General features: G+C 38.6%; 1 protein-coding gene across 6 annotated transcripts in view; it reads right to left on the bottom strand.

Moving 5' to 3' along the window:
* The window catches only part of ANKIB1 (ankyrin repeat and IBR domain containing 1), a 164,810-nt gene that overhangs the window by 142,287 nt on the left and 5,090 nt on the right, over positions 1-17,433 (bottom strand). The window contains exon 1 of one of the 6 annotated variants that reach the window (XM_063636353.1): positions 3,703-4,274. The exons of the other annotated variants lie outside the window; for them this stretch is intronic. The gene's annotated coding sequence lies outside the window, so the exon portion shown is untranslated. Of the gene's footprint in view, positions 1-3,702; positions 4,275-17,433 lie in introns of those variants that run through there. 6 annotated transcript variants of the gene reach the window in all.

The following is a 17,433-nucleotide window of genomic DNA, read 5'->3' on the forward strand; positions in this document are numbered from 1 at the left end:
ACTGATTTTGTAAAAATACAATCATATGCCTTTAAAGATCAAGGGGCTACAAATGCTTTCTTCCATTATATTCCAATTTTATTTACCTGACAGCGGTTCCATCACTTCTCTATTAAGAAAGAACAATCCAATTTTTCTGGAGAAATCCCCTTTCACCACATTCAAAGCATAGTTTAGTAGAGCTGGCTCCACTCCAGGTACAAAGTAACTCAATGGAGCAAGAATAGGTTTTTCAACAAATGGTACTGAAACAACTAAATATCCATGTGCAAAGAAACCCTTTCCTTCTTGACGTATCTTCTCAGGACCCATCTTTAGCTCATAAATAAAACAAAAGTATACAAAAAGAATTTTTTCCTCTCCTCATAGTCAAGTTTGCAAACCAATCTGTACTTGAACTCGTTTTTCTCTTCTACCTATCACAATGAAAGTACACATCTTTAGAAGCAAAGGCGTATGTTCTCTTTATGCAATAGATCCCTTCCTTTTCAAAAACCTTTCCTTCCTTTCCAAAAATTATGTTATCTCATTTATCTTAACCCATTCCTATACCACCATTTCCCTAGAATCTAGAGAATGATAAAGGCCTAGATCACCTATTAACATGCAAACATATTCTGTTATTTTCTATCATTAAAAAATCTCCTGGCTTAAACGATGGTCTTCTCAACAGACGCATGGTCAACTGCACATCCACAAGGAAAAAATACACACCAAAGTCAAATTCCAGATGAACTGCAGATGTATATGTGAAAGGTAAAACAATAATGCTTTCAGAAGAAAACATGAAGGAACATCTTCATGATCACAGCGTAAACAAAGATATACAAGACAAATAAAAATCTCTATGGAGATTTTTAGGAGTATATATATCATTTAGGAGTAGAATGAGGTCGGGCGCAGTGGCTCACGCTTGTAATCCCAGCACTTTGGGAGGCCGAGGCGGGTGGATCACGAGGTCAGGAGATCGAGACCACGGTGAAACCCCGTCTCTACTAAAAATACAAAAAATTAGCCAGGCGTGGTGGCAGGCGCCTGTAGTCCCAGCTACTTGGAGAGTCTGAGGCAGGAGAATGGCGTGACCCCGGGAGGCGGAGCTTGCAGTGAGCCAAGATCGCGCCACTGCACTCCAGCCTGGGTGCCTGGGTGACAGAGTGAGACTCTGTCTCAAAAAAAAAAAAAAAAAAAATCTCCTGGCTTAAACGATGGTCTTCTCAACAGACGCATGGTCAACTGCACATCCACAAGGAAAAAATACACACCAAAGTCAAATTCCAGATGAACTGCAGATGTATATGTGAAAGGTAAAACAATAATGCTTTCAGAAGAAAACATGAAGGAACATCTTCATGATCACAGTGTAAACAAAGATATACAAGACAAATAAAAATCTCTATGGAGATTTTTAGAAGTATATATATCATTTAGGAGTAGAATGAATGAAAAGACACAGACTAGCATATACTACATGATTCAACTTATATGAAGAACCACAATGGTAAAACTGTGTTGTTGAAGTCATGATAATAGTTACTCTAGGGAGACACAATTTTTACTGGATGGACGAGGGAAGGCTTCTGGGGTACTAGTTACATTTCTCTATATCTAGATCTGGACGCTAATGACATAGTTGTGTTCACTTTGTGAATATTTATTGAGCTGTATTCTTGATTTGTATGTTTTTATGTATGTATGTATATTCAAAAAGTTTCTTACATTCTAAAAAATATAAATGAAACAAAAACTCCACAAATATCCCACACGTCGCTACTACACCTTGACTCTGCTCTACCTAACAGTAAATCTTCTTCTCGAAAGAGTTGTTTACATATCTGTTCCATTAATCATTTCCCATTTGCTCTTCAACTCACTGCAATCTGGCTTCTATTCTCACCACTCCCTGACTGTTTATCAAGATCAATAGCAATATCCCATGTGTGCCAACTGTCAACTTATTGCCTCTCAACTCAAAATTCATCCTCCATTACCCGCTGCACTATAATGAAGGTGGGCATTGGAAACTACTTTCCTTTGCTGGCTGTCATGCTGTTAAACTTTGTCAGTAGAGGATATGGGAGGGACACTACAGGAGAAAGGATTCTTTTCCTGGTTTTGCTCTGTTTCTCTCAGTAGGCTTCTGCTGTGTGTGGATACTAATAATGAATGATACCTTCCTGTCGGCAACTTCTCTTGGGATCCTGGAGGATGGCTTCTAAGCACGTATCACCCCCATGAGTGGACTCCCAGAGAGGTCTACAGTTTTTTCCCCCAGCACCCAAGAAGATAGCTTTCCAGGCAGTACACAGTGCCCCCAGTGAGTTCTGCTGGTGGAGCACTTCCCATGAGCTGTTTTCCCTGGCCCCTCAGATGAGGGTTTTCTACAGGTAAGTTCTTTAAGTGCAGCACCCCAGAGAACTTCTCTGCCATCCCAAGGGCCATAGCTATGCCCTTTCCAATGATCTCTGAATCTCAGTCCAGGGGTGGTGGAGGGGGGCCTCTTTCAGATTTGTTCCTTCCTTGGGTGCTCTGCCTCAGGCCTAGTGGTAATGGTTGCTCCCTATATCTGCTACATATATATACATATTCTTTAGAGTTCTCTTTTCCCCTCAGTAGGTAATCTGTTATAGTAAATAATTCTTTATATTAAACTTTCCCTTTCCAATTACTTTGTGGTTTCTGTCACTTAACTGGACGCTGATCATATCACAGAATCCAGTATATTTTCTCCTACTTTCATCCTATCTGAACTCTTAGCAGCCTTCTGAACAAATGTTCTCTCCTCCTCCTTTCTGAAATACTTCCCTGTTTCAGCTACCAAGATACCAGGACCTCCTGTCTTTCCTCCAGCCTCACTGGACACCTAGTTCTCAGATTCCTGATGGAATTTATCTGGTGTCTAAATGTTGGAGGTCCTCTGAGCTTGCTCCTAAGCCCCACACCTACTTCTTCAACTACATTTTCCCCTGGTTGATCTCATTCTGTTTTAGGAGTTTAAATACCACATATACTGATGATTCCTAACTTCTGAACTATTGACCTCTGTTCTGAAATCCAGACTCCTGTAACAGTGCCTACTTGACATCTTGTACTAGAGATGTAACTGGTTACCTCAATTCTTTTGATCCTTTCCACCAACCTATTCTTCCTCCAATCTTATGCATCTCATAAATGACATTGTCACCTGCTCCCTCAGGCCAATAACAGAAAACTCATCCTTCAGTCTTTTCTTAGTCTGAAAATATATTATGAATATGACCAAACCTTCCCATCTCTTGGGTAATCCCAGCTCAGGTCACCTTCACCTCTTACCCTAACAACTTCAACAGCTTCATTCATTTGTCCATTTCTACTTTTGCCCTCTCATCACTACAATCTATTTTCCACACAGCAGCCAGACAATAGTTATGTTTTGCTTTACAGCATAATTCAATGGCTTGAAGCTGCATCAGAATAGTATTCAAATTCCTCCCACGTTGTGCTTAGTATGCTCCAGCTACACTGGCCCCTTTTTTGCTCCATGAATATATCAACTCTTTTTCCTTTTTTTTTTCTTTTAACCCTTAGGGCTTTTGCATACGCACTTCCTTCGGCCTGAAATATTCTTATCATTACTCCCTCCTCAATTCTTAGGCTTTAACATCTTCTTATCCTTCCAACTTTGTCTTAAATATCATGTCCTTCACTGGGGGTAGTGGTTTATACCTGTAATTCCAGTGCTTTGGGAGATGGTAAGATTGCTTGAGGCCAGCAGTTCAGCCTGGGTAACACAGCAAGACTCCATCTCTACAAAATGTGAAAAAAATGAGCCAGGTATAGTGGTGCACACATGTAGTCCTAGCAACTTGGGAAGAAGGAAGGCAGGAAGATAGATTCAGACCAGGATTTTGAAGTTATAGTGAGATATGATAGCACCACTGAACTCTCTCCTGGGCAGCAGAACAAGACCATCTCTAAAATAAAATAAAAAATATCATGTTCTCAGAGATACTTTCTTTGAACACCCTATATATTGGTCTTTAATCCTGTTATCACATTATTCTCTATCACTGAATCTATGTATCCCTTCAAATCATTTGTTATAAATTTGATTTATTCATATGTTTAGTGTTTGTCTATCCTACTAGGTTATAAGTTTGCTAAGGGCAGAGACCATAATTGTTTTATTCACAGGTATAACAATAGCACCTAGCATTTTGGCACATTAAAAAACTTAATAAATATTTATTGACAAATGAGACTGGGCACAGTGGCTCATGCCTGTAATCCCAGCACTTTGGGAAGCCAAGGTAGGCAGTTCACTTGAGGCCAGGAGTTCGAGACCAGCCTGGTCAACATGGAGAAACCCTGTCTCTACTAAAAATACAAAAAAAAAAAAAATTAGCCAGGCGTGGTGGCACGCATCTATAGTCTCAGCTACTCTGGAGGCTGAGGCACAAGAATTGCTTAAACCCGGGAGGCGGAGGTTGTGGTGAGCTGAGAGCACGCCACTGCACTCCAGCCTGGGTGACAGGGCAAGACTGTGTCTCAAAATTTAAAAAAAAAAAAAAAAAAATTTATTGACAAATGAAAGATTGATTCCTGAAAATATTCTCCTCCTCCTCTGAATTGTTACTATGGTTAACATTAATTTATTTCATGTCCATAATGCCATTGCCTCTTTCCCCATAATTGTAAAATTTCTAATTTTTTTAAACATGTAACTTAGGTTTTCCCTCTGCTACAATCCCTTTCCCTCCTTTTCGCTTCCAGAAAAAAAAAAAAAAAAAACCAACGAAAAACACTATCCTGAAGTTTGTTTCTTAAAAATGAAGAATACTCTAGGTGTTCATCACTAGGATAGATAAAATAAGTGATGGTTAATCATACAATGGAACACTGTGCAATAGACATAACACATGAAAAAAATTTTTACATGTTCACTGTCTTAAGGAGTATTTTATTTGTCCAGTCAAATTGTAAACTTGTGGGCAATGGTTTTATACTTCTTTATATTTCCCACAGATAATACTGTCCATATTTTCCAAATCCCAAATTAAGACACATAATTAACAGAGACCAAGTGTATTAAATAATACTTGAAATCATACTTGTCCTGGATATTCTGGGAAGTGTGCTCATTATACCCATAAGCAACAGCGTAACACCGAACATAAGAGTAAGTAATCTATACATGTATGCATGTATGTATTTTGATGATTATAATGGTAACTATCAGCCAGAACCCAATCTATCATACTTTGGTGTTTCAGCAACTTTTTTACACTAACTTCTAAACGAAAGTATGAAACTTGAGAGAGGTATTGACAGTAATATTTCTTTTCCATTTGCAATAATATTCCTGACCTTTAGCTACCCTAGGGATATTAACTAATCTGGGAAGAAAAAACTGGATATGCTTTACTATTTTGGCTACTCACATGGTTCAGAACTCAAGTAAGGAACAGAGGTCCCTTCAAACCCCAGCAAAATATCAGGTTTGTTAAGACATGTTTTAAGGAAAGTGGGAAATACAAGCTTTACCTCTTTTAACACACTATCATTTATCTTTATGTAATCCAAGCTTTCAAAAACTGACTGTAAAACTGTACTGTGTAAACACAAAAACAGGACAAAATGTTAACCAATGGATTAACATTGCTCTTCTTTGAAGAAATGCAACTTACAGGTTTAATATTACAGAATTAAATCTTAGATAATGTTGTTAAATGAACATATTTAATAATAAAGCTTGAAGAATACATGTGTAAAAACCTAATCCTGTGGTTTACATACCTCCTGTCATTTCATTCCCATACAATCCTGCCTGCATTTTACAATAAGAAATCACAGGTTTTGGAAGTTTAATCATTTTGGAAAGACCTGATAGTATATTGAGAAAATTACGAACACAAATCTTGGTTTGAATCCTGGCTCTACAACTTACTAGCTTACAAGCTACTTAAAGTTTTTAAGTCTTTTTTCCAATATGTAAAGGTAGACAATTAGGCCTCCCTTGCTTGGCCATTATGAAGTAAGGGTGACAAAATGTGTAAAATACACACAATGTTTGTTAAATAGTAGGTACTCAGTAAAATGTAGCCATCATCACTGTGATCACTAATTAACTTGCCTAGAATCACACAGCTGTATCTGTTTCTAAAATCTTTTTTCTTTCTTTTAAAAATAATAAAATTATAGATAGTTATCTAAACTGGAAATTATATGGAAAAGTATAAAGAAGAAAATAAAAAGATCATTATAATCTCCAATTCCTGAATTAATCAGTGTTAACATATTGGTATATTTTCTTCTTCTCTTTCCTGTATGTATATAGCCTTCTTTTAATTGCAGAACCAGACAATGCTATATACTTAGAATCTTTTCTTTTGTACTTAACTTTCTCATGAACATTTCTCCATTTGATTAACTGTCCCTTGGACACATTTTAATAATAATCAAATTCTGCTATACAGATAATTCAGTTTTTGCTTTACATTTAAGTTGGTTCTAATTTATCACTATTTTGGGTAAAGTTGTGTTTATCTTTGAACCTAGGCTTTTTTTCCTACAGGGTATCTTAAGTCATGTAGCCGTATCTGTTTTCTCAGCAAAGCCCCTATTACTATGCATGTTGACATTCAAGTCCTGGCTTGGATATGAGAAAAAGAATTAATTTATACTGCATACATCTTCAGCTATAGATATGGAATCTTAGCATTGAGCACATTCTATTGCCATAGCAACAAAATACAACAGTTACATTTAAGAGGGAGTTAAGAGCTCCCATGTCTACTGTCTGTTGCCAAGGCCATAGATCTAGTCTGAGACTAGAACCTCTCCAACATCAGAAATAAGAACCTGAATCCTATGTATTTGACTTAATGTCTTTGAATTCACTTATTTTCCGTATATCTTAATGAAGTAATGAAGGGCAGAGTCTAACAGCCTGTAACACCTATCTCTTTTAAGATATGACGAAGTGAGATTAGAGTCACTGTGCTTCCCTACATCCTGAAGAAATGGCAGCAGGATGAACGTTAAGTGCTACAATGACTCTTTCAAATAGAAAAGTTAGGACAAGATTCAAAACATGATCTGACAATAGCGCAAAATATCTGAAATGAAATATCTGAAGCATATGACTTCCATAGCAAGTACATAAAATTCAAGTTTGAGTAAGAGAGCAAGGTGCTTCCGTGGAACCTAACTCCTCCAATTCACGCAGTTATTAAGCATTAGCTACACAAAAATACTAAAATGAACAAAACCCTCAAAAATCAAAACAGGAACAATACTCTCAATCTAGGCTTAAAGGAAGAAAGAGGTATTAACATTTCTTGGAGAATATGAAAAAAAGCTATGGCTTTAAAGTTATAAATCATAACATAAAGTCATCTCAAAGAAAAATGCATACCAAAATATCGCTACAAGTGTTAGGAATCATCACAGTCAATGATAGCAATTAGTAACTCAAATACCTTAGAGAGAATGAAAGGATTTATGCCAGGGGTAGTATGTTGCCAAACAAAACAAAACAAAACAAAACAAACAAAAAACATAGTAATTTCAAATCCAAACAAGAGAGGTGTAGGACTTTATCAATTTTAGAAAAAGGAAAGCAGAGTAAATGTTGGAAGTCAATAACTGGTAGCCTATGCTAGAGTTACAGGATTTTTCCAAGTGTACTTCTCAGAGGAAAGGAAAGGAATACTCTTCTTGACAGCTAAAATAATAAACTCCTGCAACAACTATTTATCAACCACCTATCATGTGCTAGGCATTATTGTAGGAGAAGGGGAATGCAGCAGGAACAAAATAAACTAAAATCACTGCTTTTTGTTTCTTTCTCAAATAAAGCCAGCAAGGAGAGTTTTGTGGTGCTGCAATGCCTAAAAGGGTAGTCAGCAAAGGCCTTACCAAAGTGACTTTTTTTTTTTTTTTTTTTTTTGAGACAGGGTCTCACTCTGTGACTCATGCTGGAGTAAAGTGGCACAATCATGACTCATTACACCCTCAGCCTCCCCGGCTCAAGTGATTCTCCTACTTCAGCCTCCTCCTGAGCAGCTGGGGCTACCGCCATGTACCATCACGCCCAGCTAATTTAGTTTACCTTTTGTAGAGAGGAGGTCTCACCACGTTGCCCAGGCTAGTCTTGAATTCCTGGACTCAAGTGAATTCTCCTGCTTCAGCCTCCCAAAGTGTTGGGATTACAGGTGAGCCACCAGCCAAGCCCAAAGTGACGTTTCATCAACGAGCTAAAGAAGGTGATGTAGTGAGCCATGTGGTATCTAGGGGAAAGAGTATTCCAGATAGAGGAAACAGCCAGTGCATGCACAGGAGCATACCCTATGTGTTCGAGGAACAAAAAGGAGGCCAGTGTTACTGTAGCATAGAGAGTAAGGAAGAAACTAGTAGGATATGAACTCAAGAGAAGTAATAGGGGCAGGCAACTGTGTAGGCAGGGTCTTGAAGGTCACTGTAAATCACTACCCTTTTATTCCCGGTAAAAGGGGAAGTCAGTGGAAGGTTTTTAGCAGAGAAGTGAAATGACCAGACTTACATTTAACAGGTCTAGCCTAGCTGTCTGTTAAGAAGACTAATGGGGGTGAGAAGAAAGGCTAGAAGCAGATCATTTAGGAAGTGGCTGCACTAATCCAAGTACAAGGTGATGGTGGCTTAAAGGCAGGAGGTAGCAGTGATGGTGGTGAATTCTTAGTCGGATTCTTGATGTGCTCTGAAGGTAAGAACCAAAAAATTTGCTGACAGATTGGAAGCAGAAGTGAGAGAGAAGACAAAAATAAGAATGACTCCAAGGTCCTGGCATGAGCACCTGGAAGCAAGGGGTTACCACTACTGAGAGAGGAAGACTGCGGGAGGTGAGGTTTGGGCATGTGGGGGAAAATCTGCTTATATTTGAACAAGTTACATTTGAGAAGCTTATTAGGCATCACGTAGGCAAAAGGATATACTAGTCTGAAGCTGAAATGTGAGGTCTAGGGTGGAGATACAACCTGGTAGTTGACAATTTACACATGCTATTAAATTGCTGTAACAAAAGTTTACAAAGATATAAATCCCCTGATAATTTCCTTTTTTCAGATTTATTTTTCCAGATTTAAAATGCAGAGATTTTCATCCTGCCCATCCCATCTAGACTTCAAAATCATAAATTATTTAATATACAGATATAAAATTGAATACAAAAAAAGGCAGAAATCCAATTAGGGAGACAGAAGTATACAGAAACTACAACAAGACGTAAAGAGTATTGATAAGGAAGGTGGTAAGAACCACGGAGAAAGTCAAATACTATACAATTTTTAGGTTACAACCTGGCACATGGACATTATGGCATGTGCTATATTTAAAACTGGTCCTTGGCCAGGTGCAGTGGCTCACGCCTGTAATCCCAGCACTTTGGAAGACTGAGGCGGGTGGCTCGCTTGAGCTCAGGAGTCCGAGACCAGCCTGGGCAACATGACAAAACCCCATCTCCACCAAAAATACACAAAAATTAGCCAGGTGTGGTGGCATGCATCTGTGGTCCCAGCTACTCAGGAAGCTGAGACATGAGGATCATTGGAGCCCGGGAGGCAGAGGTTGCAGTGAGCCAAGATCGCGCCACTGTACTCCACCCTGGGTAATAAAACCAGACTCTGTCTCAAAAAAAAAAAAAAAAAAAAAAAACTCCAAAAAACAAACAAAAAACCTGGCCTTTGATGTGTGGTTGATGCTACTTCCATCTAAGGGCAAAAAATTCCAAATGGAGAGATCTCTTTTATGATTATTTAAATCATAATCTAGATAGCAGATGGATGAGAGAACCTACACTCTGTCCTTTCCCATTCCAACCCATCCTGCAAATGGCTGCCAGATTAATTTTTCTATGTCTATTCAATTTTGTTTTTACCTTCTCTTATGAGCTGAGGTATGGAATTATAATTAATTTCATCAATTTTTTAAAAAAAATTATCTAAGTTTCTCCGTCAGCATTTCTCAAATAAAGCAAAGAACACAGAAAAATGATTTGAGGAACTATTTCTAAAATTATCCCAATGATTGTATATAACCAGTACCATTCTAAGACATAGGAGAGAAACAAATTAATTTCATACAAAAGACAACAGCAATTGGCAGCCAACTTGGGAACTTGTTAGAAATGAACACTCTCAGATCCCATTCAGACTTACTGAATTAGAAACTTGGGGGGGTGAGGCCCAGCAATCTGCATTTTAACAAGCATTCCAGGTGAGTGTGATACACATTAACTTTGAGAACCTCTGGCTTAGGGCATTAACACTCAATTCTCTCAAGGATTATCAGTAGAAAAGACTACTAGACTATAAAATTCCTGAACTGGAACCTTATTATTTTTCATTTTCTCTTGCCTTATGCATCTGACATTTAATCCACATTCAGAGTTTTTGAGTAGTTAAAAGATAAGTATCCCCTCTGAGTTTCCCTGTTTCTCCTCATCCTATAATACCAAATTATCAGCCCAACATTTATTCTCCCTTTTTACTTCTTCCTATTTTATAAGAAAAGTAATGTTTTTCAAATCAGAATATCATATCCTAATTTTTTAAGTAATTCTGTAGATATCATGTCAAGTCACATTTCAGAGCAAGGAAGACTCTCAGAAGATTACTCAAATGCATCAACATACAGGTAAGAAAATGTCACCACATGGCAAACACACCTTTTACAGAAATAGAGAAAGATCAAGAATAAATTAGCCATCTTTACAAGGCCTGAGTCTCAATAGTTGGTTTAACAGATTTAAGAGTTAGAATGGTTGAAAGATAGAATAATCTTTATTTTATTTTATTTTATTTTATTTTTTTGAGACGGAGTTTCACTCTTGTTGCCCAGGCTGGAGCGCAATGGCACAATCTCTGCTCACGGCAACCTCCACCTCCAGGGTTCAAGTGATTCTCCTGCCTCAGCCTCCTGAGTAGCCGGGATTACAGGCATGTGCCACCATGCTCAGCTAATTTTCTATTTTTAGTGGAGACGGGGTTTCTCCATGTTGGTCAGGCTGGTCTCGAACTCCCAACCTCTGGTGATACACCCGCCTCAGGCTCCCAAAGTGTTGGGATTACAGGCGTGAGCCACTGCGTCTGGCTACAATAATCCTTATTTTTATAATTGCTTTCTGGAAATAAAAGCAAATACATAACCAAAAACCACCAATTCTTTATTTATTGGCAGTAGTGCATGCCCTTTTTTCATTCCTTGCTCTACTTATAAATACAGAAAAAAGAACCTTAAATTAATAAGTATGCTATCTAGCTATCTAATGACATGGCACATCTTGTCCCCCACTGTCCTATCAGTGCAATACTAAGTTTCACAGAAACTAATCTCAAGACTGTTCATAATGACTTCTTCATTGCAACAATTTTTCTTTTCTTTTTTTCTTTTTTCTTTTTGAGACAGAGTCTTGCTCTGTCTCCCAGGCTGGAGTGCAGTCAGGCGATCTTCTCGGCTCACTGCAACCTCCGCCTCTCAGGTTCAAGCAATTCTCCTGTCTCAGACTCCTGAGTAGCTAGAATTACAGGCATGCACTGCGACGCCCAGCTAATTTTTGTATTTTTAGTAGAGACAGGGATTCACCATGTTGGCCAGGCTGGTCTCGAACTCTTGACCTCAGGTGAGCCACACGCCTCGGCCTCTCAAAGTGCTGGGATTACAGACGTGAGCCACAGAGCCTGGCCAGCCCCTTGTGACAATTTTTCTAACCCAACATTTATTTTTCTGGTTATATTCCATCCAACAGAGACCACCTGGAGAAAGCCAGAGTGGAGATCATATGATACTTGGTATTTCAAGTTGAAAATCATTTTAATTGTACTCTAATCTTATGTCACAAGGGTTCTGAGGTAACATACAGATAATAAATCAAGCGGTAATAAGTGCCATGGGAAGCAGTGTAGCATACCTAGAAAGAATATGGGCTTTGTAGCCATGAAGATCTTTTGGCTTCAAGTCTTAATTCTAGCCTTATTTGCTCTCATTTCATAAGACAGAAGCCATAACATTAGTATACTGCCTCATATTGTTGTTACGTAGTTCTCAGTTATTTTAAAATACAAACTCCTTGAAAATAGGAATTATATGTTTTACATACCTCTGCATTCCGCCACATTGTATTTACACAGGTGCTCAAGAGATATTTGACTAATACTGGAATAGATTTTAATGAATTAGATAAACTCCTTAATAGGTGGCCCTTGCTTCCAGATCCCACCCCCAACTGAATTTTCTCTACTATAACCAAATTAACTTTATTAAAAGGCAAATCTGATCTTGTCCGATTCTATTTTAAAACCTTCTTAAGGTTCTCAGCTCTAAGGAAAAGTCCCTGCTAAGACCAGCATTCATCTCTTCACAGCCTATCACTTATAACTCAGCCCCGCCCACTAAACTACTAAAGCTCCTAGAATGTTGTCTCCTCCACCCTACCAGCATCTCCTGAAAAGGGTAACTCCTACTAGTCATTCAAGTATCAGCTTAAAAGTTGTTTTCTCTATCAAGGTCCACGATAATAGCTCCCCAGCCCTCAACTAACTTCAAAGTCCTTCCTCCATAACTCGATACTACACTCAACTTACCATCTAAAACTATAATTAAATGTTTATCTGCTTCTTGAGTTATCTGGTAAACTCTTTGAGGATGAGAATCACACCATATTCAGTTTTATACCCATTGTTTACCACAGTTACTGGCACACAGAACACCTTCAATAAATATTACTTATTGAACATAATGCTAAAGTCCCATGTTCCCAACATTTCCAATTTGAGAATATAATCATGTTTATTTCCCTGTTTGCTTATAAATAACTTTAAAACATGACAGCCCAATAGGTAGAAGAAAAAAAATTCTGGGGCTTTACCCTGAAGACACATTTATTATGGCACAGAAAGCAAAATCAGCACTATTTTTTTCAAAGAACAGAAAAAAATATATTTCATAAGAACTTGTTATTCTGGGGGAGGGGAGGGAGCTGCTTTATCTTGGCCCCATCCCCAGAAATTACAGTCAGCAAACTGGATATGATTCTCAGTTAAAACAAGCAGAGCCATGAATAGCAAAAGAATATAACGAAACTACTGCTCAGTCTGGAATGCCATCTGAAGACCACGAGGTGACAAGCCTGGATGACTAAACAGAAAGACAAATGAGCCTGCATTCCTGATAGCACTGTGGAACCACTATACCAGCTCTGGACAATCTACCTCTAATTTCTCATTACTTGGGGAAAATAATCCCCCTTGTTTATTTATATGACCTTTTTTTGGATTTCTGTGGCCGCTGAACATGATTCCTATTTGATGAGAAAGTCAGAAGAAAGTTTAGGAAAAAGTTTGTTTAACCTAGAGAGGAGAGAGAGATTCTCAAGACAGGAACATCAAAGAGTCTTTAAAAGACAGATATAGATGATTGTATTGGTCCATTTTCACGCTGCTGATAAAGACATACCCAAGACAGGGAAGAAAAAGAGATTTAATGGACCTATAGTTCCACATGGCTGGGGCCTCACAATCATGGCAGAAGGCAAGGAGGAGCAAGTCACATCTTACATGGACGGCAGCAGGCAAAGAGAAGAGAGCTTGTGAAGGAAAACTCCCCTTTTTAAAACCATCAGATCTTGTGTGACTTATTCACTATCATGAGAACAGCACGGGAAAGACCTGCCCCCATGCTATGATTCAATTAACCTCCCACTGGGTCCCTCCCACAACATGTGGGAATTTAAGATGAGATTTGGGTGGGGACATAGCCAAACCATATCAATGATTACATGAAATGCCAAAAGAAAAATTTATAATAAATGATACCATAAACTAAAACAGAAGCAAACTTACAAAACTTATTTGCAAATTAAATTAAAGGATTATATCCATAATAAGGGTATCAAAGAACACCAACATATTAGTAAGGGAAAAAATCCAACAGGAAAAAATGAGTAAAGATATGAATAAGCAATTCGCAGAACTGAAAATCAAAATGCCCAACAAATATATTGAAAGATGGCTAGCCTCATAAGTAGTTAGGGAAATGCACCACAGGAAACTTTTTTTTTTTTTTTTTTTTGAGATGGAGTCTCGCTCTGTCGCCCAGGCTGGAGTGCAGTGGCGCAATCTCAGCTCACTGCAAGCTCCGCCTCCCGGGTTCCCGCCATTCTCCTGCCTCAGCCTCTCCGAGTGGCTGGGACTACAGGCGCCCGCCACCACGCCCGGCTAATTTTTTTGTATTTTTAGTAGAGACGGGGTTTCACCATGGTCTCGATCTCCTGACCTCGTGATCCGCCCGCCTCGGCCTCCCAAAGTGCTGGGATTACAAGCATGAGCCACCGCGGCCAGCCAGGAAACTTTTTTTTTAAACTCATTTTATTGTAAAAGAAAAGCATTCAGTGACAGTTTATAGAGGAAATAATTACTCTCAGACATTAATGGTGACAATAAGAATTGTGTCAATATTTCTGAAAAATAATTTAGCATTAAGTATTAAAATTAAATTGGTATATACTATGCACAAAGATATTAATTATAATATTATTCATAATAGAATACTAGAGACCATCTATATGTCCAAAATGAACACAGTTAACGTTTCAGATATCAACTGCTACAGAACAAACCATCCCAAACTTAGTATCTTAAAACAGTATGTTATTTTTCACAACTCTGTAGGTTGGCTAGCAGTTTCTCTGCTGTTTTCATCTCTGGCTCCTGTGCATTCAGCTAAAGGGTCAGCTGGGCTACTAGGTCCTAGATAACCCACTTTCACATCTGCTGGTTGGTGCTTGCTGTTAGCTGGGGTATCTTGGTTCTCCTGCAAGACACATCTAGTGCTTCCGTACACTAGACCAGCTTCCTCACACTCAGCTGCAAGAAAGTATTCCTTGAAGCCTCGTAAGGAGTTGGTTCCTGAACTCATAGATCACTTCTATCATATTCGTTCGTCAAAGTAAGTCACGAGGCCAGCCAAGACTCAAAAAAGAGATGGAGAAATAGATTCTACCTTTAGACAGAAAAAGCAAAGGCACACTGCAAAGAAGAATGCCTACCAAAACAGGAGAAATTTATGACTTAAATATTCTACCACTGGTAGGCAGGTACAGGTGTGTGTATGTGTGTGTCTGAATGTACACACATACTCACATGCACAATGAAATACTATGTAAGTTGTTAAAAAGAATGGAAAGGTTTTCTAGATAAGTAAAAAAAAAGGTGTAGAATATTTAATATGGTATGTTACCATTTGTGTGTGGGGAAACTATGTGTATATTCTATCACATATATGTATGTTTGTAAATTCTTGAAATAGATTTAAAAATTAACTATTAGAATATGTAAAGGGGTCTGCAAGCTAGCTGTAGATGCAGGGCAGTGAGGTCATGTTGGGAAGACTACCAGAAGTGCAGGCTAATTAGCCTAGAGGCGAGGACAATGGGTGTTGTGTGGAAACAGAGAGCTGCACAGAGTCATAGGCCCAGTGAAGGGTTGTGGATCCACAGAGGCAAAAGCCAGCAGGCCCCTCAGTTAATGATGCATGTTAGCAGAGGTAGATGAAGGTGGGAGATGGTCTACATGGCAGGGAGAATGGTAGCCTACTGGGCAAATAAGTAAAACAACTGGGGAAATGATAAATATATTCAGGCTAATGCAAAGCCTAGTTTCTTACTGCCAGAGAAGGCATTCATAAACATTTAAAGGGAGAAGGCATTCATAATCATTTAAAGGGAGAAAGCTAGGAAAAACCCTGGGGTGTTGGACTAGAATTGCAACTACAGGAACAACTTTGATTCTGTAATATGTACACACAGGTACAGAAATAACTACGTATGTACATGAGTGTGTGTTTTGCATATGTGTGTGTATACAAACCATATACAAGTGTCCTAATTCTGTCTTCTATGACAACTTGGAAGCAATGACACTCCAGTAGCAATGAGCACACTAAGCCCCCAAATCTCTGTTTTTAAATACCATCTTTCACAAAAACAAACAAACAAACAACCCACAAAAAAACAAAAATAGGGCTCCTTGGAGAAATGGCTGATTCCAGGGCTCTAGCCCTGGAATCTACTTTGTCTACTCTAGTAGACAAAGCACAAGATGAACCAGGAACAGCTCGTTCTGCCAGAAAGTCCTAAGGAAATGCACAATCAATGAGATAGGGGCAGGATATATGGGCAGACGAGTCAGCTTGAAGAGGCTACCATCGGCTAAATCAGGAATACCTTAAAAAGCAAAATAAATAACAATAGCAACAAATCAGGACACATTTCACAAAATCGAAATCCATGAGTCTTTACTGCTTTAATTTTAATAAATAAGAGAGAAAGAGGTGAAACTCCATCTCTACTAAAAATACAAAAATGAGCTGGGAGTGGTGGCGGGTGCCTGTAATCTCAGCTACTTGGGAGGCTGAGGCAGGAGAATTGCTTGAACCTGGGAGGTGCAGGTTGCAGTGAGCCAAGATCACACCACTGCACTCCAGCCTGGGCAGCAGAGCAAGACTCTGTCTCAGAAAAAAAAAAAAAAAGTAGTACCTCATGACATAATACCAACTAATACGTAGAAGAAATAACAAAAAAATATTATTTGGCAATCATCATAAAAGTGGTTAATTCAGGTGGGAGTCATCAATGACACCCACCAAAGCTAACGAGTGGAGGGTTGATGAGAAACAGGATACTAGCATAATTTTGGAATACATCTCCACGAAGACCAATCAATCACAAAGGGCACAAATATAATCTTGCCAATATCACTACTAGTGGCATGGTTTTACATTGTATGCCTCTGGATGCAACACACTGAGAAGGGCACACAGCAGCACTTCTGTGGTATTACTGCCCGGAATGCATGACCTGATTGGAATCATGAGGAAGAATCATATAGATCTAGGATGAAGGTCACCACACAGAATACAGAGCATAAACTTATTAAAACTATCAAGGACATGAAAGATGGAAAACTGAGGCTGAAGAACTATGAACAGACATAACAACTAACTGTAACATGTATTCCTGGATAGGATCCTGCGCCAGAAGATAAAGAGATATTGTTGGCATAGTAGATGAAATTTGTATAGATTCTTTGGACTAGATAGCAGTGTTGTATCCATGTTGATTTTCTTCTTTGGACAGTAGTATGTTGGCTGTATAAGGGAGTGCTTATTTTTAAAAAACAGACGCTGTAGTGTTTAGGGGTGATGTGATACCATGTTGGCAGTTTGCTCTAAAAGGTTCAGAAAAAGACTGTAATGAGTATGTATGTATGTACAGAGACAGAGAGAGAGAGGGCAGGCAATGGAAGAAATTAAGCAAAATATTAACAACAGGAGAAATCTGGGTGAAGGGGATATAAGAGTTCTTTGTACTGTTCTGGCATTTTTTCTTTAAATTTGAAATTATTTCAAAATGTTTTTTTCATCTGA

This window comes from Symphalangus syndactylus, chromosome 3 (assembly GCF_028878055.3).
Source record: "Symphalangus syndactylus isolate Jambi chromosome 3, NHGRI_mSymSyn1-v2.1_pri, whole genome shotgun sequence".
NCBI classification, from domain to species: Eukaryota; Metazoa; Chordata; class Mammalia; order Primates; family Hylobatidae; genus Symphalangus; species Symphalangus syndactylus.